Raw genomic sequence first — 23,100 nt, 5'->3', positions numbered from 1 at the left:
GCACTCCACCTCAAATCAGGTGCGTCACCTCTCCGTCAGGAAAGAAGTATGGGGCTGGGCATAAAAGGAACAGTAACTCCAACGTCGGGATTCTTTTTGGCTCTGGGCACAGAGCAGGTAACCACAGCGATACAGAGAGGGAAGGAGGTGCTGATGGGTTTGTACCTTGGACTTACACTGTAGAGGATGATCTGTTCAGGACATCCATGTCATAGAGTAGCTATTGCATGATTTATACTCGTAATCAGGTTCCTACTTGATAGCCTTAACTTTGCGTGGCTTGCGTATTGAACTTTGCAGTAGTTTGTTTGTTTTTACATTTCCTTAAGGTCTAGGCAAAGGTTTAGAAAGTTAGCAGACTTAAGGATAAGTATTTATTACTTTGTCCTGCCACGTTGCCATTTGAAACCTGTTCTGAGTGTTGGTGGTATTCAAGAAATTGGCCGAGATTTAGAGGGTGAATCTGTATCTTTAGGTGTACTGAGCAGAAAAGTACAATGGATCTTTTTAGTTGCCAGATAGCTTGCTTTATCCAGGCGGTCAATTTGTCAAGATCAGGCTGCAGTGTCCAGGGGGCCGGGGAGGGAAGGTTGGTGTTCAAGCTTCTCATTCCTATCAGCGGTGACTCCGCTTGCACCACTAAGTGGTGCTGTGTACATACGCTTAATTAAATCGGGAGCTGCCTGTGCCTGCCTGCTTGTGCAGTTCGGAGTGGTCATTTTAGAGAAGATGTTCTTTTGGCTGCATTTGTTCTCCTGTGATACAAAAACTTGACAGCGATTGGGGGCAACTACTACTTTAGGAGGATTTCTATAAAGTAAGAAATTGCCGGTTTTATTTTGTCATGATGGGCAAAACAATAACTGATTCAGAATCACGTCCACTGCAGCTTATGCTTCCGTAACACACCACTCAACTGATTTCTATGCGTAAATGTCTTCGGAGAGGAATCACAGGTGCCTGCTGTGACTATAGGGACAAGCAGTATGGGCTCACAGGAACAGAACATGCTTTGCCTTCCCATCACCAGAAGAAAGAGAGAAAGAGGTGAAGAAGGGTGCTCAGGAGCAAGAGGCTGCAAGGAAGTTGCTGTACATGATCCTTTTGCCTTGCTTTATCTGACAGAAAAGCTGCCTTCTGCTAGTTGGGTCTTGGCTTGAAAGACAAGGGGGAAGAGACTCCCGCCCCTCTCCCAGGGAGTGTGCTACTTTTGACTGGCTTGTTCTGACTATGTGATCTGCAATTACAATATTTAGGTTGCGTGCTGGCAGTCTATACCACTGACTCCCTGAATGGTTTTTCATTTCTGTCCCTGCTTCCTTCTCCAGCTTTTTTCAATATATCAATTTAAAAAAAGAAAAAAATTAATAAAAATTTAACCTTACATGAACATCATGCGTTGGCTTTGGCCCCAAACACTTTATTTCCTAGAAATAAGTTGAGTCTTTTCATCAGAATATGTAAAAGATTTCTAGCCACTGTAGTACTATTGTATTGTTTGTTTTTTTAAATAAGATTCTGTCCAGGTTCCAGCATGTGCACTAAATTTCTACTGCAGTAGAAGAGAGTCTTAAGCTGAAGAGAGATTTCATGGTTGGGAGAGAAAAAGAGCAGATCTTGACTCAAAAGTAACTTTTCCAAGGGAAAGGTAAACTCTTTTGTTTCTTTGGGGATTTTTATTCTGATAGCACAAGCATCTTGTTCTCTCAGGATTTTGTTATCTCTGGGGAAAAAAAACCTTGGTGGTGTGTCACTTTCCTCCTTCCCTGGTTGTGTTTTTTTCACTCCTTTCAGAGGAAGTGCTAATACTGTTATAATTTAGGAAGACATTTTTAACTTGTGACTCGGAGGTCTGCAGACATCACTGTAAAGACAGTTTCTGTGCATCCAAATGCTGTTAATCCCTTAAAATACGAAATGAAAGATGTGTAACTTGGAGCTGAGAGGTCAGATTATTCCAGATGGGTCTGGTTTACTTTGCATTCAGTGTTCCTGTAGCCTGTTGCTTTGGAAGGTACAGGTAATAAGCTTTTCAATTGAATAAATGAGCGGTAGTGTTTTTTTGTTTTCCTCCCCTAGAAATGTAGTGCTTGATCAGACTGCACTGACCTGTAGAAGCTGTGGGCACTGTGGTGTTCTCCAGAATGCTACTTGGGCTGCCACTACAAGTAGGTCATTTAAAATAGTAACCTTAGACCTTAAAAACACATAAAAACTTCACGATGCTTAAAGTATAGAGCAGAGTAGTCACCAGGTTAAAATAACTTCATGCTTATGACATGCACAGCGATGGTTCCTTTCAGGTTTTTTGGTGTTGGTTTTTTTTTTTTTTTTTTTCCTTCTTCTTTAAGATGGCACTGGTTGCAGTGATCTTCAGTTTTACGACACAGCTAACTGTCTTAGTATGGATATGGTTCCTTTCTGCCTACTATTTCCGTTTACTGGCAGACATAGTTAAGATAGCTCTTTGGAGTTGTGGAGTGCGCGTGTGTATATAGATATATGTGTGTGTGTGAATGTGTCTGAAAATAATAAGACCTAAAGTCCCCTCCCCACATCATTAGCTTTCGCTGCCCTGTATTTCAGTGTTACCAAGATTTTAAAGTGACCCAAGTATTGCTGTTGCAAATGTTTCCATGTTTGTCTAACTATTGTGATGACATAAATAAAAAGAAAAAAATCAAAACACTAAATGTTTTATTACTTGCCCTATAAGTATATAGGCGTTCCCTGTCTAATATCTATTTCTTTTTTCAGGATTCACTGTATTTATTTTTTTTTACCCTATGAAACGGAAAGAGATTTCTGGCTTACTGTTGGCTTTTGATAGACGTTTTATCCTTGGGGAATTGCCCACCAATTACTTCATAGAGTTTGGAATTTAACTGAAGGACATTTTGCATGCCCGTGTTCAAATAGCGATGCTAACAGGCCACCATACGGTTCATGTTGATAGCTTTATGGATACTTAAAGGTAGGCAATAGTCTTATTTTTTAATAATGCTTAACCTTTTTCTCTTTGGCATGAACAAGCAAGTCTGCCTGGTTTTGTAGGACTTGCAGCTTTTCCTTAACATCAGACTTTAAAAAGGGGAGAACCAGTAGTATCAGGTACGCAGTTAGGATGGCGATTTTTAAAATACTAAGCTGCGTAACGGTCTCGGGAAGAACATGTGTGACTGGGCGTGAGAGTCTGTGGTACAGCATTACTAACCTTTGCTAAAAAAAGTTTTGAAGAATGAAGCATTTGCTTTATGAACGGTACTTGAGGACGAATTCTGATGCTGCTGCTAAAGTTGATTGAAAAATAGGCACTGATTTCAGTGATGATGCAGGTGTGGTTTCTGTTCATGCCTTAAATCTGAAAAGAAGAGAAGAGAAACCTCCATTTGAAGGAGGATTTTGTATGAAGGGTAATCAAACCAGTAACCTGCTTTAAGAACGACTTTAACATATTTGGAGCATCGGTTAAAGGCAAATAAGTCAAGTTTATCATATCCTCCTACCTAAGCTGTGACTATTGAATACAGTCAGCAGTCCACCTCAGAACTTGTTGGTGTGCAACTGCAACGTGTTAAGTTGTAAGGCTTCACAGCCACGAGCTGACGGGCCACAGTTCTCTCCCAGCATGAAGCACTGTAAGTTTTAGTTTCTTGCACAGCAGTGACTCTTTTCAACATTAGTAACTATACAACAGGGTAAAAGGCAAAGGCAAATTTAGTGAATAATAATGTGTCGTTATCAGAGTAGCTGTTTGCATTTCACCGTGATGCAGATGCTTTCTATAGCAGTTGTGTTGGCACATGTCTTAGAATTCGGTTAATCCTCTCCTGAACTCATGTAAACTTTTGGCTTCAACTGCATCACTGACAATATGTTTCACAATAGAATAATTATTTCCCTTAAAAAAAAAAAAAGGGGGGGGGAGGGAATAGGAAGAAGGGGTGGAGGAAGTGGGTATAAAAAAATCTGTTGTCTGCCAGTGCTGTGGGCTGCTCACTCATTTTTCTGTAGAACTCCTGGGTTTTTTTTTGTTGTTGTTGTTTTTCTACCTTAGCCTATTAGCCTATCCTCTGCACCTTTGGTCATTTCCTGAAGTTTGTCTGTAGTTTCCTACATTAGTAGGTAAATGTATCTTTTTTACTTTACAGAGCTTTGATAGTTTTTTAAATTATACAAGTAATTTAAATCTTGGAACAAATGTCTTTGCTTATTGATTTTTGTGAGTAGCTGCAAAAATCTTATGTATTAGTTGCCCCTTTTAAAATTAAAATAAAAATGAATGCTATGCAAGAAATAGGTTGCAAGTAACTGTTAGGGTCTTACTACTGCTCGCTGTTGAGAGATCGTGGGAAGTGCAGAGAATTTGTGTTAAAAGTTATGGGCATTTTTCAAGATAGTTTTCCAGGTCTGAGGCATGCTGAAATACCTCTTTCCTGTGATAGTGTGTTTAGTTTCATTGACTTCAGCGGAACACACAGAATACATTGACTTAAACTAGCTGAGAATCTGATGATAAGGTTTTATACTCTACCTAACATAGTGTTGTGATGACCTGTCCTCCAAACTCAAAATTATGTTTGATGATCTTAACAGGAGGCCGGATCTTTGATCTGGAAATTATGCTGATAGCGACATTACAGAATCCAGGCTTGTAACTTCACTGGTTTCTTGCAGCCCCTCAAGTTCATGAAGGACAATAAGGACCCATTCTCTTTTGTTCTTGTGCTATGATCAGGGATGGAAGTATGACCTTGTCAGTTGTAAGAAGTGGCTTAACTGCTGTTGGAGTCTGCTTTTATGCCTGGAAAACCTGTTGATTTGCATGGGTTTGCACAGCTTATGCTAATGATGTGGCTGGAATGAGACAGGATCTTGTGTAGTCTGCAAGGGCTGTGTATGGTCCTGGTTTATAGCTGGGTGGGAGGGATTGGTTCAAGTTACTTCTGATTTGCCCTATTTAATATCTTAAATAGGAGTGAACAGGGTGATTGGAACGGTTTCATTTTTACAAGAGGACATTTATAAATCGGTTTTTATCCTGTGTTAGAATTAAGATGTGTATTTACTGGAGACAAGGAGTCTAGCCTGAACACTGAAACACCTCCATTTTGGGCACACTATTGGAACTTTTTTAAAATTTTCAAATCATAACAGTCTGTCAGTTTATGCTTGTTGAGTCTGAGACATTACATGATGCCCTTTGAACAGGTAAATATTGCTAGTACTTGATACTTGGTTTGTAGACTATACCTTTTGTATGTTCTGAAATCACATATAAATAACTTCTGTTGTTTCCCTTTCATTTATAGAAGCTCTGTTCATCAAACCATATAAGCACATACCTAAATTCAGTGTTAAACTTCCTGAATTGCTCTAAACTATTGCGTTGCTGTAAACTGTTTTGGCTGATAAACCTAAGCGGTCAGCTTGGTATTCCTACGTGTATATGTGATTAAGATGCAATAGGTCGGAACAAGTTACCAGGCAACTGCATGCTCCAGCTGCATAGGAGGCACAAAGCAGCTGGCCCGTTCCTTGTAATCAGTGGGAAAGTACAGATTCTCCTGTGACCTCGGTCACTCTTGTCTAACATATTAGATAAGAGTATTTTGATACTCCTCTCGCAGTGGGAGAAACACTGCTTGTGTCTGTGCAGTGTGTGAAAATCACTTTACCAAGACGCTTTTATTTCTAAAACCCTTGGGGAAAAAAACCTCGAAACGGAATTTAAAAACTTTTTTAATCCAAGGCAAACGTCAGGATTCTCATTCTTACGAAGTATTTTACAATTGTGTAACCTTGTAGACTGTACGGAGAATGAGGATCTTGCATGTGACATACTCAAAAGTTTCATTTTCGGTGTTCTACACGCTTCTACTGATCGCAGTGCCTTTGTTTCCTAACAGCAAGTGGCAACAGACAATGCGTATGGGTCTCAAGGCCCTGTGGAACAGAGAAGGTAGTTTGCCAGTGTTCTTACTGCTGTTGCAGACATTGTTTCAGTGGACTGAAAGTGGCACGTTCCAAGTACCTTTTCCTACCATTGCTGCGTATTTTTTTTTTTTTTTTTAATCCAGAAGAATGTTTCTGTACTTCCCTTCCCTATAGGTGCATGTTGATTTACATTGCATGCTATTGCAGTGTTCTTAGTCTACCAGTTACAGATTACTCCTTTCAGTTCTTGTGCATTTCTGAATGTGTATCTACCTATACACCTACTAAACTCACATTTCTTCAGACCTGATATGCAACTGCTACGGAAGTCAGCTATTGTGCTAGTTATGGTGTTTACCCCGTCAGTTGTTTTACTATCTAATAAGTACCTGATGACAGAGAAGGGGAGTGTCAGAAAATAGACCAGTCAGGTCAGGCTTTATGTTAGAAATGGTTTTCATAAGATTTAAGAGAACGCAATTTTGGCATAAGGATTTACATACCGCTCCCGGTGTTCTGTTGGGCTGACGGTGTTCTGTTGGGCTGACGTTTTGCAAGAAGCCGAGGTGTTTAACTTTCAGAAGCTGTTTATGTAAATTGGCTTACCTATGAGTACTCTCCTTCAGCTGTGTGTAACGAAGAAATAAATGTGCATCTCTAGACATGTGCATATGCAGATAGAATTGTAAGTGCAGAGCTGGGGATGATGCTTGTGTTTGAGGGTAGAAATACGGAGAGGGACAGCAGTGGGGAAAGAAGAACCTTTGAAGATAGTCTAGTGTTGCTCTCATTCTAGAGGTGAATGATCAACTTTCTGTACCATTCTTGACAAATGCTTGCCTAATTTATTCTTAAACATTTCCTGTAATTGTTACTACTGTTGCAAAGATTGCCACATACCCTAAGTTTTTCAGGTTGTAATTTGAGCCCCATGATTCCGTGTAACTGTGTGCAGTGGATGCACACAAAAGTTCTTCCTTACAGCTACCTTTTAGAGTTTAAACATTGTTATTTCTCTTCTGTATTGCCCTTTCCAGGTTAAGCGGCTGTTTTTCAATTTATACTTTGAAGTCAGACTTCTGTACATCGTTGAGCACCCTCTTGGACTTACTGTAGACCCTCGCCAGTTATACTACACCCTTCTTGAAAAGCAGTACATCATCTGGAGGGTTCAGCAGCTAATCCGTGCAAATGTAGCGCGGCAGAAATAATGCTTGGACGTACTAACTCCAGTGTGATGTGTGAGGAGGAATCACTGGGCCTTTTGATTAGCAAGAAACGGTACGTAAAAACTAGGTGACAGAAATAGGACACGCAGCTGGCATCCTGGTCTTCAAGCTTGTAGTGCAGCTCCGTGGGCTTTGGCTGACTACAGAAGAGCATGAGGCACAGGAGAGAACTGCTGCTGGATCTTAGTGAAAGGATGGTAAGTCATTTGGAGAGAGGTTTTCAAAGCCAGGAATTCAAGTCAGGTGCCCGATTCCAGATTGCCTGTGAAATCCCTGTGTACTTCCCTCGCTTGTCTAACTTTGTGTTGTATATTGTCTAGCAGCTTTTCTTTCAAAGTTAACAAAGCTACACTTGTGTGATAGGTGATGTAATGATCTCATAATAATAGGCAAAATCCAAGTCACAGAAAATGCCAGCATTTGAAAGAGAGCCCTGATAAATTGCTAGTGCCTTATACCACTGCCACTTACCAGGCCTTCCATGTTAGAGCTGTCTTAATCATTGATGCTGTTTCCTCAGACTTGGAGCTGTAATATCTGCTTCTTGTTTCACGGTATGTTATGAAGTTGCTGATGGCACTGCCTTAGCCCTTTGGCTAAGAAGAATAGCAAATAATTTGTGGATTATCCGTAGAAGCAGCAGCCAAACAGCATTCTCTTCCAATCAATAGAGAAGAAAGCTGCTGCACGGGTTTGTCTGGGTTCCCTCATACCAAAGGTCTTTCTCACATTTATTGATCCTTTTATATTTTCCAACTTGTTCAGGGTCAGTTGATGACCGGAGGGAACTGTCACATCTTTGAAAAGTGCTTGTAACTGTGAAAAGAGGTTTGTTGACTTCCTCACGTGATAAGTAGACATTGAAGAAATTGCATGTTGCTCATCTCTTAAGTCAGAGACCGGAATTGGATAGATGCTGTGTTAATAGAAAATAAAATACAGCTGGGCCCCTTGAGACAGAAATGTAGTGATGAAATCGTGTCATATTATCACAGGGACGTAGTGACTGTTTTCTGAACTAACAAACAGATCCTAGGCAAAAAGACTGTTTGTTCCAAGTAATTCTGGTCAGTCTCCCAAGGCAGCGGATCTGCTTTGCAAATGAGAAAAAGTGGACCTAAATGTTGAAACAGGAAGGGCTATTTTTCTTCCCCAGTTCAAAATGGGCACAGCAGAGCCTGTATAGTATTCAAATTAGTAGCAGCTCCTTCGCCTGCTTGTTAGCAGACAGAGCAGAATCTGTACTTTCTCCTGTATGGCTCTTGAATGAAAATTGGTTGAACTCATTTGCTTGTTGGAAAAAAAAGGTGGGATGTTGGATCAAGTGCAACTGTAGCAAATACTGACCTTCCTGAAACTATTTAGAGTTTTCATGTGTTGATACTCGTTAGAAAAAACCAAAACTTGAAAAAAATCCTATAAGGATTAAGCTATAAGATTGTTTTCAGGGGAAGAAAAGGAAAAAAAAAAAAAGGAAAACTAAATGGAAGATAGTTTTAGAGAAAGTAACTTTCATAGCACTTGGAGGTACCATAGCTGTCTGTAAACAGGATGTTTAAGGAAAAGATACTCGGTCTCTTTATGATTCTTTCTGTGGCCTTCTGACTGAAAAGTCTGACTGTGTGAACCCTGGTTATCTGTGTTACGGAAAACTGATGTGTTTTGCAAGCTGAGATTCTTCTGCAACAGAGCAAAGTAGGACAGACATGGTCTTGTGGTTTGGGTTACTATCCTGTGACGTGCCAAAAGAGGTCAGAAACTGTTTACAGAGACTCTGGTGTCAGGGCAGAGGTTTCTGGGGAGATTGGAGCTCAGCCCATCAGCTCAGCTCACCCCGGGGGTGCGGGGCTGTGCGGAGGTGGCGGCTGCTGTCAGGTGAGGGTTTCCTCGGGCAGCGCCGGGCTGCGGCTGTGTGCGGAGGCGGCGGGAAGAGAGGGAGGGCGAGCGGCTGGATGGGGTGAGGGGGGCCGGCGGGCAGGGGCCTGGCCTTGGCCGGGCCGGGCCGAGCCGGCGGGCAGGGGCCTGGCCTTGGCCGGGCCGGGCCGAGCCGGCGGGCAGGGGCCTGGCCTTGGCCGGGCCGGGCCGGCGGGCAGGGGCCTGGCCTGGGCCGGGCCGGGGCCGGGCCGGGCCGGCGGGCAGGGGCCTGGCCTGGGCCGGGCCGGGGCCGGGCCGGGCCGGGCCGGCGGGCAGGGGCCTGGCCTGGGCCGGGCCGGGCCGGCGGGCAGGGGCCTGGCCTGGGCCGGGCCGGGGCCGGGCCGGGCCGGCGGGCAGGGGCCTGGCCTGGGCCGGGCCGGGGCCGGGTCGAGCCGGCGGGCAGGGGCCGGGCCTTGGCCGGGCCGGGCCGAGCCGGCGGGCAGGGGCCGGGCCGGGCCGAGCCGGCGGGCAGGGGCCTGGCCTTGGCCGGGCCGAGCCGGCGGGCAGGGGCCTGGCCTCGGGCGGGCAGGGGCCTGGCCTCGGGCGGGCAGGGGCCTGGCCTCGGGCGGGCCTTGGCCGGGCCGGGCCGAGCCGGCGGGCAGGGGCCTGGCCTCGGGCGGGCCTTGGCCGGGCCGGGCCGAGCCGGCGGGCAGGGGCCTGGCCTCGGGCGGGCCTGGGCCGGGCCGGGCCGAGCCGACGGGCAGGGGCCTGGCCTCGGGCGGGCCTTGGCCGGGCCGGGCCGAGCCGGCGGGCAGGGGCCTGGCCTCGGGCGGGCCTTGGCCGGGCCGGGCCGAGCCGGTGGACAGGGGCCTGGCCTCGGGCGGGCCTTGGCCGGGCCGGGCCGAGCCGGCGGGCAGGGGCCTGGCCTGGGCCGGGCAGGGACCTGGCCTGGGCCAGGCCGGGCCGAGCCGGCGGGCAGGGGCCTGGCCTCGGCCGGGCAGGGGCCGGGCCTGGGCCGGGCCGGGCCGAGCCGGCGGGCAGGGGCCTGGCCTGGGCCGGGCCGGGCCGGGCCGAGCCGGCGGGCAGGGGCCTGGCCTGGGCCGGGCCGGGCAGGGGCCTGGCCTGGGCCGGGCCGGGCAGGGGCCTGGCCTTGGCCGGGCAGGGGCCAGGCCGAACCGGCGGGCAGGGGCCTGGCCTTGGCCGGGCAGGGGCCTGGCCTTGGCCGGGCAGGGGCCGGGCCAGGCCGAGCCGGCGGGCAGGGGCCTGGCCTTGGCCGGGCAGGGGCCGGGCCGAGCCGGCGGGCAGGGGCCTGGCCTTGGCCGGGCCGGGCCGAGCCGGCGGGCAGGGGCCTGGCCTTGCCCGGGCCGGGCCGAGCCGGCGGGCAGGGGCCTGGCCTTGCCCGGGCCGGGCCGAGCCGGCGGGCAGGGGCCTGGCTTTGGCCGGGCCGGGCCGGGGGGTGCCGAGCCGGCGGGCAGGGGCCTGGCCTTGGCCGGGCCGGGCCGGCGGGCAGGGGCCTGGCCTTGTCCGGGCAGGGGCCGGGCCGAACCGGCAGGCAGGGGCCTGGCCTTGTCCGGGCAGGGGCCGGGCCGAACCGGCGGGCAGGGGCCTGGCCTTGTCCGGGCAGGGGCCGGGCCGAACCGGCGGGCAGGGGCCTGGCCTTGTCCGGGCAGGGGCCGGGCCGAACCGGCGGGCAGGGGCCTGGCCTTGGCCGGGCCGGGCCGAACCGGCGGGCAGGGGACTAGCCTGCGCCAGGCCGGGCCTTGGCCGAGCCGGCGGGCCGGGGCCTGGCCTTGCCCGGGCCGGGCCGAGCCGGCGGGCCGGGGCCTGGCCTTGCCCGGGCCGGGCCGAGCCGGCGGGCAGGTGCCTGGCCTTGGCCGGGCCGGGCCGAGCCGGCGGGCAGGTGCCTGGCCTTGTCCGGGCCGGGCCGAGCCGGCGGGCAGGGGCCTGGCTTTGGCTGGGCCGAGCCGGCGGGCAGGGGCCTGGCTTTGGCCGGGCCGGGCCGGGGGGTGCCGAGCTGGCGGGCAGGGGCCTGGCCTTGTCCGGGCCGAGCCGGCGGGCAGGGGCCTGGCCTTGTCCGGGCCGGGCCGGGCCGGCGGGCAGGGGCCTGGCCTTGTCCGGGCCGGGCCGGGCCGGCGGGCAGGGGCCTGGCCTTGTCCGGGCCGGGCCGGGCCGAGCCGGCGGGCAGGGGCCTGGCCTTGGCCGGGCCCGGCCGAGCCGGCGGGCAGGGGCCTGGCCTTGGCCGGGCCCGGCCGAGCCGGCGGGCAGGGGCCTGGCCTTGGCCGGGCCCGGCCGAGCCGGCGGGCAGGGGCCTGGCCTTGGCCGGGCCGGGCCGGGCCCGGCCGAGCCGGCGGGCAGGGGCTTGGCCTTGGCTGGGCCGAGCCGGCGGTCAGGGGCCTGGCTTTGGCCGGGCCGGGCCGGGGGGTGCCGAGCCGGCGGGCAGGGGCCTGGCTTTGGCCGGGCCGGGCCGGGGGGGTGCCGAGCCGGCGGGCAGGGGCCTGGCCTTGCCTGGCCTGGGCCGGGCCGGGCCGAGCCGGCGGGCAGGGGCCTGGCCAGGGCCGGGCCGGGCCGAGCCGGCGGGCAGGGGCCTGGCCAGGGCCGGGCCGGGCCGAGCCGGCGGGCAGGGGCCTGGCCAGGGCCGGGCCGGGCCGAGCCGGCGGGCAGGGGCCTGGCCAGGGCCGGGCCGGGCCGAGCCGGCGGGCAGGGGCCTGGCCAGGGCCGGGCCGGGCCGAGCCGGCGGGCAGGGGCCTGGCCAGGGCCGGGCCGGGCCGAGCCGGCGGGCAGGGGCCGGGCCGGGCCGAGCCGGCGGGCAGGGGCCTGGCCTTGGCCGGGCCGAGCCGGCGGGCAGGGGCCTGGCCCGGGCCGGGCCGAGCCGGCGGGCATGGGCCTGGCCTTGGCCAGGCAGGGGCCTGGCATGGGCCTGGCCTTGGCCAGGCAGGGGCCTGGCCTGGGCCGGGCCGAGCCGGCGGGCAGGGGCCTGGCCTTGGCCGGGCTGGGCCGAGCCGGCGGGCAGGGGCCTAGCCTGGGCCAGGCCGGGCCTTGGCCGTGCCGGCGGGCCGGGGCCTGGCCTTGGCCGGGCCGGGCCGAGCCGGCGGGCAGGTGCCTGGCCTTGCCCGGGCCGGGCCGAGCCGGCGGGCAGGGGCCTGGCTTTGGCTGGGCCGAGCCGGCGGGCAGGGGCCTGGCTTTGGCCGGGCCGGGCCGGGGGGTGCCGAGCCGGCGGGCAGGGGCCTGGCCTTGTCCGGGCCGGGCCGGCGGGCAGGGGCCTGGCCTTGTCTGGGCCGGTCCGGCAGGCAGGGGCCTGGCCTTGTCCGGGCCGGGCCAGGCCGAGCCGGCGGGCAGGGGCCTGGCCTTCTCCGGGCCGGGCCGAGCCGAGGGCCGGGCCTTGGCCGGGCCTGGCCGAGCCGGCGGGCATGGTCCTGGCCTTGGCCAGGCAGGGGCCGGGCTGAGCCGGCGGGCAGGGGCCTGGCCTTGGCCGGGCAGGGGCCGGGCCGAGCAGGCGGGCAGGGGCCTGGCCTTGCCCGGGCCGGGGCGGGCCGAGCCGAGCCGGTGGGCAGGGGCCTGGCCTTGCCTGGCCTTGGCCAGGCCGGGCTGAGCCGGCGGGCAGGGGCCTGGCCTTGGCCGGGCAGGGGCCGGGCCGAGCCGGCGGGCAGGGGCCTGGCCTTGGCCGGGCAGGGGCCTGGCCTTGCCTGGCCTTGGCCAGGCCGGGCTGAGCCGGCGGGCAGGGGCCTGGCCTTGGCCGGGCAGGGGCCGGGCCGAGCCGGCGGGCAGGGGCCTGGCCTTGGCCGGGCAGGGGCCGGGCCGAGCCGGCGGGCAGGGGCCTGGCCTTGGCCGGGCAGGGGCCGGGCCGAGCCGGCGGGCAGGGGCCTGGCCTCGGCCGGGCAGGGGCCGGGCCGGGCCGAGCCGGTGGGCAGGGGCCTGGCCTGGGCCGGGCCGGGCCGAGCCGGCGGGCAGGGGCCTGGCCTTGGCCGGGCAGGGGCCTGGCCTTGGCCGGGCAGGGGCCGGGCCGAGCCGGCGGGCAGGGACCTGGCCTTGGCCGGGCAGGGGCCGGGCCGAACCGGCGGGCAGGGGCCTGGCCTTGGCCGGGCAGGGGCCGGGCCGAACCGGCGGGCAGGGGCCTGGCCTTGGCCGGGCCGGGCCGGCGGGCAGGGGCCGGGCCGAACCGGCGGGCAGGGGCCTGGCCTTGGCCGGGCCGGGCCGGGCTGGTGCCTGGCCTTGGGACAGCAGTGGGGAAAGAAGAACTTTTAAAGATAGTCTAGTGTTGCTCTCGTTCTAGAGGTGAATGATCAACTTTCTGTACCATTCTTGACAAATGCTTGCCTAATTTATTCTTAAACATTTCCTGTAATTATTACTACTGTTGCAAAGATTGCCACATACCCTAAGTTTTTCAGGTTGTAATTTAAGCCCCATGATTCCGTGTAACTGTGTGCAGTGGATGCACAGAAAAGTTCTTCCTTACAGCTACCTTTTAGAGTTTAAACATTGTTCTTTCTCTTCAGTATTGCCCTTTCTAGGTTAAGCGGCTGTTTTTCAATTTATGCTTTGAAGTCAGACTCCTGTACATCGTTGAGCACCCTCTTGGACTTACTGTAGACCCTCGCCAGTTATACTACACCCTTCTTGAAAAGCAGTACATCATCTGGAGGGTTCAGCAGCTAATCCGTGCAAATGTAGCGCGGCAGAAATAATGCTTGGACGTACTAACTCCAGTGTGATGTGTGAGGAGGAATCACTGGGCCTTTTGATTAGCAAGAAACGGTACGTAAAAACTAGGTGACAGAAATAGGACACGCAGCTGGCATCCTCGTCTTCAAGCTTACAGTGCAGCTCCGTGGGCTTTGGCTGGCTAAAGAAGAGCATGAGGCACAGGAGGGAACTGCTGCTGGATCTTAGTGAAAGGATGGTAAGTCATTTGGAGAGAGGTTTTCAAAGCCGGGAATTCAAGTCGGGTGCCCGATTCCAGATTGCCTGTGAAATCCCTGTGTACTTCCCTCGCTTGTCTAACTTTGTGTTGTATATTGTCTAGCAGCTTTTCTTTCAAAGTTAACAAAGCTACACTTGTGTGATAGGTGATGTAATGATCTCATAACAATAGGCAAAATCCAAGTCACAGAAAATGCCAGCATTTGAAAGAGAGCCCTGATAAATTGCTAGTGCCTTATACCACTGCCACTTACCAGGCCTTCCATGTTAGAGCTGTCTTAATCATTGATGCTGTTTCCTCAGACTTGGAGCTGTAATATCTGCTTCTTGTTTCAGGGTATGTTATGAAGTTGCTGATGGCACTGCCTTAGCCCTTTGGCTAAGAAGAATAGCAAATAATTTGTGGATTATCCGTAGAAGCAGCAGCCAAACAGCATTCTCTTCCAATCAATAGAGAAGAAAGCTGCTGCACGGGTTTGTCTGGGTTCCCTCATACCAAAGGTCTTTCTCACATTTATTGATCCTTTTATATTTTCCAACTTGTTCAGGGTCAGTTGATGACCGGAGGGAACTGTCACATCTTTGAAAAGTGCTTGTAACTGTGAAAAGAGGTTTGTTGACTTCCTCACGTGATAAGTAGACATTGAAGAAATTGCATGTTGCTCATCTCTTAAGTCAGAGACCGGAATTGGATAGATGCTGTGTTAATAGAAAATAAAATACAGCTGGGCCCCTTGAGACAGAAATGTCTTGATGAAATCGTGTCATATTATCACAGGGACGTAGTGACTGTTTTCTGAACTAACAAACAGATCCTAGGCAAAAAGACTGTTTGTTCCAAGTAATTCTGGTCAGTCTCCCAAGGCAGTGGATCTGCTTTGCAAATGAGAAAAAGTGGACCTAAATACTATTTTTGTTCCCCAGTTCAAAATGGGCACAGCAGAGCCTCTACAGTTTTCAAATCGGTAGCAGCTCCTTCGCCTGCTTGTTAGCAGACAGAGCAGAATCTGTACTTTCTCCTGTATGGCTCTTGAAAGAAACTTGGTTGAACTCATTTGCTTGGTGGAAAAAAAAGTGGGATGTTGGATCAAGTGCAACTGTAGCAAATACTGACCTTCCTGAAACTATTTAGAGTGTTCATGTGTTGATAGTCGTTAGAAAAAACCAAAACTTGAAAAAAAATCCTATAAGGATTAAGCTATAAGATTGTTTTCAGGGGAAGAAAAGGGAAAAAAAAAAAAAAAAAAAGGAAAACTAAATGGAAGATAGTTTTAGAGAAAGTAACTTTCATAGCACTTGGAGGTAACATAGCTGTCTGTAAACAGGATGTTTAAGGAAAAGATACTCGGTCTCTTTATGATTCTTTCTGTGGCCTTCTGACTGAAAAGTCTGACTGTGTGAACCCTGGTTATCTGTGTTACAGAAAACTGATGTGTTTTGCAAGCTGAGATTCTTCTGCAACAGAGCAAAGTAGGAGAGACATGGTCTTGTGGTTTGGGTTACTATCATGTAATTTACACAGACTGTGTAACAGCCAAATCTTTTTGTGATTTAAAAACTTCATTTAATTGCATAAAGGATGAATGTGCCCCGTGAAGAGTTTCTTGTGTTCGTGCACATTGCCAGTGATTTACCGCTGAGAGAAGTCCTAGCAATTGTAAACAACTAGATAATTCATCAGAACATCACACATAAATAGATCTCCAGTAATTTTTATATCACAGTTAGTCTAATGCATTAACTTTTTATCTGTGGAGCTCTTCCGTAATAATCTACTTCTCATTTTATGGGATAGACCATGAAAGAATTTCTTGAAGTATCTAAAAGACAACATTGGATGACAAAAGGGGAGAGACAGAATGGGTTTTGAAGTGTCGATGCAGTATTACAGATTGTGTTGCCATTCATAGAGGAGAAGACTACTTTGGTTATGATACCAAAAGATTTCTCTTCCACATCTGTAAGCTACACTAATTATTTTACGCTTAGAAGCTTAAAAGATCCCGAGAAGGTAATTTCAACCTCTTAATAAAGGCTACATGGCTAACATGATATTATTCACTTTGTGTGATTTAGGTTAACACATATCATTCTCGGTGAAAACTGTTGAATTGAGAGTGTTATTTTCACATATCCTGGATATCAGAAATTAGAAGACTACGTAAATTGTCAGAGGTTTCAGTTTGCAAGTCTACTGAAGCTTTTAAATGCCTGATTAGTGTTTAAGCGCAGAAGAAAGCCTACTACTGAATTCAGGTGGGACCGTATTTCTGTGAAGCAGCACGTCTGGTTTTAGTACCCCCCCGTGCACCTTTGTACCCTCACCTACCCTCCCCACTAGGTCCGTGTCTCCGCCATGCACACCCCCATCTCCTGCTCCAGCCCACCCCCTTCACCCACACGAGTTTTTAACCCACGCGAGTTGTTTCGCCCTGCGCACCCTGCTCTCCTATCTCCTGCCCTGCCTCCCTCCTTTCCCTCCTCCATATTACACATGCGCGGTCCCCGGGAGCAGCGTGGCGGCGCGCAGGGCGCGGCTGTCGGCGGCAGCGGGCGAGCGCCTGGACCGCGGGTGAGGCGAGCCATCCCCTCCGGCGGGGGCGGCGGCGGCCGCGGCGGCGGGTGCCTCCTGCCCGCTGGCCGCCCGGGGCCGGCGGGACGGGAAGCTGCGAAGCGGCCGCCGCGGCAGGCTCCCGGTCCGCCGGAGGCGAGCCGGGCCAGGGCAGCGCCGGGCAGGTCCCCGAGAGCCGACAGAAGGGAAGAGGGGACGGAGGCGGGCACCCCCCAGGCGCGGCCAGCGGGCGCCTTCCCGAGTCGCCGGAGCTCCCCCGGCGCCTTTCCCCAGCCCCGCTCGGCCCCTGCGGCTGCCCCCAGCTGCAGCCCCTCCCCTGAAGCCTGTGCTGCAGCCGCAGGCAGCCCCCGAGCCCTGTCGTGAGGGCGGCAAGCTGGCCCTCCGGTGTTCTCGAGTCTCCCTTAAGGCGGGTGCCGTTAGCAGCGGCGCGGGGAAGGAGCGGCGTCCGTCCGCGGAAGCCCCTGCGGACGGAGGGGCTCTGGCCAGGGTGGAGCTGCGGTAATAACGGTCGCTGCTGCCTCTTTCCCTCTGCCAGAGGCCACGCCGTGAGCGGGGTTGTCCTTTCGTCCCCGGAGATGCCGCTGACTGCAGCAGCCTCAGGCTCGCGTGGCCTGTCTCTGCCCGGCCTCCCTCTCCTCATGGCACGGGAGCGCAGAGGGACAGGCGGAGCGCTTACTGGCTGTGGACGGGAGCTGCTGAAGCTGGAGAGGCCGCAGAAAGGTAAAGAAGAAGAAACGGAAGGCCATCTGGCTGGCAGCTGCCTCCCGCTGCAGGCCAGAGGGACCCTGCCTCTGTGGGTGTGGGAGGATCCCTCCTCGTAGTCCACAGCAGGTCAGACCGCCAGGGTGATGCGTGACCAGCAGCACGGTACGGCCACGTAGTGAACGAGCGAGCGAGGCTACGTGTCTAGGAGGCCTCATCTCGCAAGAGCTGCGAGGGGCTCGCGTGTTCCGTTATGCGGAGGACAGCCAAGCGACTGGAGTTACAGAAGAGGAAGGGAGGAGAGAAGGAGAAAGAAGCGGCTGAACTGGCAAAGTCTCTTGGCAGCGCCAAGAACAAGAGCTGCGGTGAGCCCCGGGCCCTCGGGGCCCCGTCTCCCCTCTTCGGTGTTGTGGTCCCTCCCTGCCCCCTCCGTCCCCTGGTCCCCTCTCTTTCCCACACCCCTGCTTTTTTTTTTTTTTGCTTTTTTTTTTTTTCCTTTCCTCCCTTGTACCTCTGATACTGAAAAGCCGGTCGACGAAACTCCCTAAGACTCATTTTGGAGTTTTAGAAAGCAGGCGTTCTTCACTGCAGCGCTGGATGCACGGGGGATAGTTCCACCTAGTGTGCGTGCCACAGCTTTAGCACAAACAGGTTATATAGAATAACTAATTGCTTATTAATCAGATGAGTATACATATACATAAAAACGATGGCAACCGATTATCATAGCACTGCCTACATCCGATCACGTGCAAGGAAGGATCCATTTGAGACGAAGGGCTGCTTTTGCGACCACCGACCCATTTGAAGTTCTTGCTGGCTGTCCTCGAAGTCTTTATTCTTGTCCTTGTTCTTTGATCTTGAAGCTTAACGCAGTTTCAATCACATGTGGTCAGTTTCAGCATTGTTCCCATTTAGCTTACAGGGGAACATCTAGTCATAAGAGCAAAGAACTGCAAAACTTAGGAGTACCTACCTCTGCTAGTTAATTGCTCGGCTATACTCTTGTCTGTTGTTTCAGTTGTAGCGTTAGTATAAGATTTCTAACCATTATTTACCAAATCTCACTTTTATAGTCACCTAGCAGCAAACCACAGCTGGTACAAAGTATTAAAACCACCCAAATATTTAGACGTGCCATACAGAACGTATGGAAATGTGCTATCAGAGGTGTCCGAGGGGCAGGGGGAGCGCCGGGGGGCGCCCCGAGCCCCGGAGCAGACTCGCTGGCAGGACTCGATAGGTGCGCGACTGACTGAATAGACGCTGGCCGGCCGGCCCCTTTGCCCTCTGGGCTGCGTTTGCGCTCCCTCTGCACGGGGCGAGGGGCTGTGAGGGAGCCCAGGGGAGGAGGAGGAGGTGAGGCGCTGGGGGGGGTCGGGCCGTGCCCCCCCTGTTCCTGCTGGGCTCCAGCTGTTGCAAATGTTCTGGTAAAGAAATCAACATTTAATCACATAGAAGAGTTAGGTTTGATTAAGAAGTAAAATTGTGAAGCGTAACGTATAGGATTGTTAAGTTTGAAACGTAGCCATAGAAACTTTAGGAGCTGTGTTATGCGTGACGCTAGGGACCGTAATATTGTTAAAGTTTGAAACAGCTAACCCTAGAAACCTCACCAGGAAGTTACTGGTTTTCCTACGTTCTGTTTCAGGAAACTAAGGAAACCGTCGTGGACACCAGTTTGCTGCTTGGAAACCCCCTTACCCTTCCCATCTCGATTTGAGTATCGACGATGCCAGTCAGCAGAGCCAAGTGTCACTGACCAATGATTGTTTTTAAATAAGAATATTGGTAAGGTTATATAATCACAGGACCGATCGTTACAACGGTTAAATTTAAGAACGAGCATAGTATGCGTTTTTACGGAAGGAGCTTAGGTAACAATGACCTGACGGGAAAAGCCTGTAAAAACTGATGGATTTTGATACTAAGTGGGACACGCCTTTGGAGGAGCGATCCCCCGTGTCCCCAGCGCTGCGATAAACAAAGTGCCTGCTTCTTAACTTCACGTTGGCGTTAAGGAGTTTTATTCTGGATTTCGGTAACGGTTTTGGCGACCCAGATGGGACCTTGCGAGTGAGACTGGACGAGATGGCGTGTCGATCGAGCTCCGGCCGGCACCGAGGTATTCTCGGGGAGAACCGTCACCCTCGACACGCAAAGCTCCTCGCAGCGTTCCCTGGAAAAAAGGTAAGGCGCTGCTTCTTTGGAATTTGTTTGGAAAGCCTGCCCGTGAGGCGCGGCGAAAGCTTCCCAGGGTTGGGGCTTGGAGGGTAGCCGTCTGCAGTGGAAGCCTAGGCGTCTGCCCGTAAGTCATAAGCGAAAGCTATTGCTGGGTTGGACTTTGTGTATTATTTGGGACAGCTGTCGTTTGCATTTGTTTGGTATTTGGTATTTGAATGTATATAAGTATAATGGCATTAGCAAAATTGTTTAAGAATAAGAGTGCAGGAAATAGAACTGCTGATGAAAAGTTACCAGAAACGTCACCGCTGGGATGTTTATTGGCACGTTGGGGTGAACTGCAGGAAAAATGGTAAACAAACAGAACTTTGAGTTACAATACTATATTGCAATTACTGTTGTTTTGTAGGAGAGAGAGTAAATGGAATAAAGTGCCATATGTAGATTTGTTCTTTTTAAGTGAACGTATCGGACGGGGACCGGAGGGGAGTCTCCCAGCAGAACCTCTGGTTACAGCTAAACTGGGAGAACAGAAAATTGAATTTGAGTTGACACTAGAGTCACCTTTTCAGTTTTAAATACCTCAGAGGGAGAGTTAAGTTTTGAAGAAATTGGTGGTGTTGGTGCAACAAGCGAACGAGAAACTAGACCCTTCTTTAAATCTTTAACAATGAAATTAGGAAAGCAATGGGTCACTCGGCAGTTTTTGTATGTGCCAAATTCTCCTAAACTCCTGTTAAGGAGAGGTCTATTTGAGAACTTAGAGGCAGAAATTAAATTTAAAAATGGAGAGCTTAAAATTTTAATTCCAGAAACTAAACGTATCGAAGCAGCGGCTTTGTTGTTAACAGGATGTTTACCGAAAGCAGAAGATTATACCGGTCCAAGTGTAATGCTGTCATTCCAGTCGTCTGGACTGGGAAGTTCCCGGTAAATCCAAAAAGCAGAACCTGTGAGAGTTGATTTAAAGCCAGGATCGAATCCGGTAAGAATGAAACAATACCCCCTAAAACCGGAAAGTCGGAAAGAGTTAGTAATGGTAATACAAAAATTTTTAAGATACAAATTGTTAATAGAATGTGAATCCAGATATAACACCCCGATCTTGCCTTTTAAAAGGCTGATGAAAAAGATGATAGATTAGTTCAAGACCTCCTCAGAGCAATAAATCAAATAGTACAAGGTATTCATCCGGTCGTAGCAAATCCTTATACTTTGTTAACAACCCTAACGGAGAAATGAGAATGGTTCACAGTGTTGGACCGAAAAGATGCCTTTTTCTGTATTCCCTTGGATCCCAATAGTCAAGAGGTTTTTGCTTTGGAATGGGAAAATCCTGAGACTGGGAGAAAAACACGATATACGTGGACAGTCTTGCCTCAAGGCTTTAAGAATAGTCTTACCATTTTTGGAAATCAATTGGCACGAGAATTAGAGATTTGGAAGAAAGAAAATAATCAAGAAATCTTGCTGAAATATATGGACGATCTGTTAATGGTAGCTGAGACGGAAGAACAATGCACAAAGTCAACTCTTAACTTTTTGAACTTTTTGGGAATCAGTAGATATCGAGTGTCAAAAGAAAAAAACCCAAATAACCCAGAAAGAAGAAACTTAAATTTGAGTTTTAAAATCCTAAAAGGACAGAGACAATTGGGAACTGAGAGAAAAGAGGCAATGTGTCGTCTCCCCGAACCTAAGACTAAAAAAATGAATGACAAGCATTTCCGGGAATGGTCGAGTGGTGTCACCTGTAGATTATAAATTGTGGCTTGCTGGCCTGACCTTTATAGGAGCAGCTCAAAACCTCAAACGACGGATTGGACCGATGCCGAGAAAGCTACCTTCCAAGAATTGAAACAGGCTGTAATAGGGGTGCCAGCCCTAGCGTCTGCCAGATCTCACAAGAGACACTTGAACTTTCTGCTCGTGAAAGAAGAGGTAGAGCTCTGGGTATCCTGGCCCAATATTTAGGGCCAAGTGGGCGAGCTGTGGCCTACTTCTCGAAGCGATTGGATAACGTGAGTCTGGGATGCTCTGGTCGTCCGAGAGCCGTCGCTGCAACTGTGCTACTGATCCAGGAAGCTCGTAAGTTCGCCTGAGGAGAAAGGATTACTGTACGTTTCCCATATGATAACTGTTGTGCTAAAACGGAAAGGGGGGCACTGGTTATCCCCTAGCAGAATGCTGAAATACCAAGTGGTGTTGTTGCTGGAACAAGATGATGTTTACCTAAAAACTACTACCGCCGTTAACCCTGTTGCGTTTTCAACAACTGACCGAGTTAAAGGAGAACTGGAACGTGACTGCTTGCAGGCAATCGAAAGAGTTTACTCCAGCTGACTGGATCTCTGAGATGTGCCACTAGAAGAAACAGATTGGGAACTATATGCCGACGGAAGCGGTTCCATCTGTGAAGGAAAACGTTTTATCGAGATAGACAATAACTACTGAGGAGGTACTTGCGTTGCCAACTTTGCCTTCGATGATCTCTGCCCAAAAGGCTGAATTGATAGCTCTTACTTGAGCTCTGGAACTAAGTCAAGGAAAGCGAGTCAACACTTGGACAGACTCAAAGTATGCTTTTGGAGTGGTACGTGCACATGGAGCGATACGGGGAGAAAGAGGACTGTTATCTGCACCAGGAACCGCCGTTCAGCACGCAGAACAAATACTGAAATTGTTAGAAAGCATTCAAAAACCAACAGCAGTCACGATGATGCACTGTAAAGCACATCCGTTAGGTAAGACCGGTCCTAACGCAGGTAACCGACTGGCTGATAAAGCTGCTGAAGAGGCTGCAGAAAAAGGCATCCTAGCACTAGTTCCAGAGAAAGGTATAAAATTGCCTAAAGAAACTCCAAATTATAATGAAAAAGATGAAGAATTAATTATTAGATTGCAGGCTAACAAAATGAAACAGGATAGGCTGTAACACCGACAGGTCGAATAATAGTCCCACCCACAATAATAAGAGAAAATGCCCCATTGAACATCACAGAGTATACTGGGAAACAGAAAGCGAAATATGACAAAGATTGTTTAAACAATTATAAGTGGATGTGAAATGTATATGTAAAATTATCCCCGAACCAGTAATAAGATCATCTTTGGGATTATTAAATAAGGAAATTTTTTAGAAGAATATTAGCAAATTGATTTTATAGAATTGCCTTGAAAATAAGGATATGTCCTAGTTTTAGTTGATATCTTTACTGGGTGGCCCAAGGCTTTCCCTTGTCGCACCAACAAAGCAAGGGAAGTAGTCAAAGTCTTGCTCAAAGAGATAATACCAAAATATGGGGTGCCTGTAAGAATGTCATCTGACAATGGCCCTCATTTTATAGCAAAGATTATGAGACAAGTTGAGCCAAGTATTATCTATGGATTGAGACTATCACACCCCACATAGACCACAAGCAAGTGTGTGGGCAGAGAGAGAGAGAGAGAGAATGAACTATATCCTTAAGCAACTGTCGAGTAAAATTTGTCAGGAAACCTCACTCCTCACATGGGTTAAAGCGTTACCCGTGGCTCTATTAAGAATCGGAGTATAGCCAGAAGAGAAAGAAAAGCCAAGTCTTTAGGAAATGTTGTATGAAAGACCATATCAAGAGTCCTGTGTTCTGAGTATCTTGAGTGCCTTTGGAGATATGTTTTTAAAAGGTGTTATGATTTCTTTAAGCAATTCTTTTCAAGAAC

This window comes from Accipiter gentilis, unplaced genomic scaffold (assembly GCF_929443795.1).
Source record: "Accipiter gentilis unplaced genomic scaffold, bAccGen1.1, whole genome shotgun sequence".
Classification (NCBI taxonomy): Eukaryota; Metazoa; Chordata; class Aves; order Accipitriformes; family Accipitridae; genus Astur; species Astur gentilis.
The sequence above is the reverse complement of the archived record's forward strand: the minus strand, read 5'-3'. Positions refer to the sequence as shown.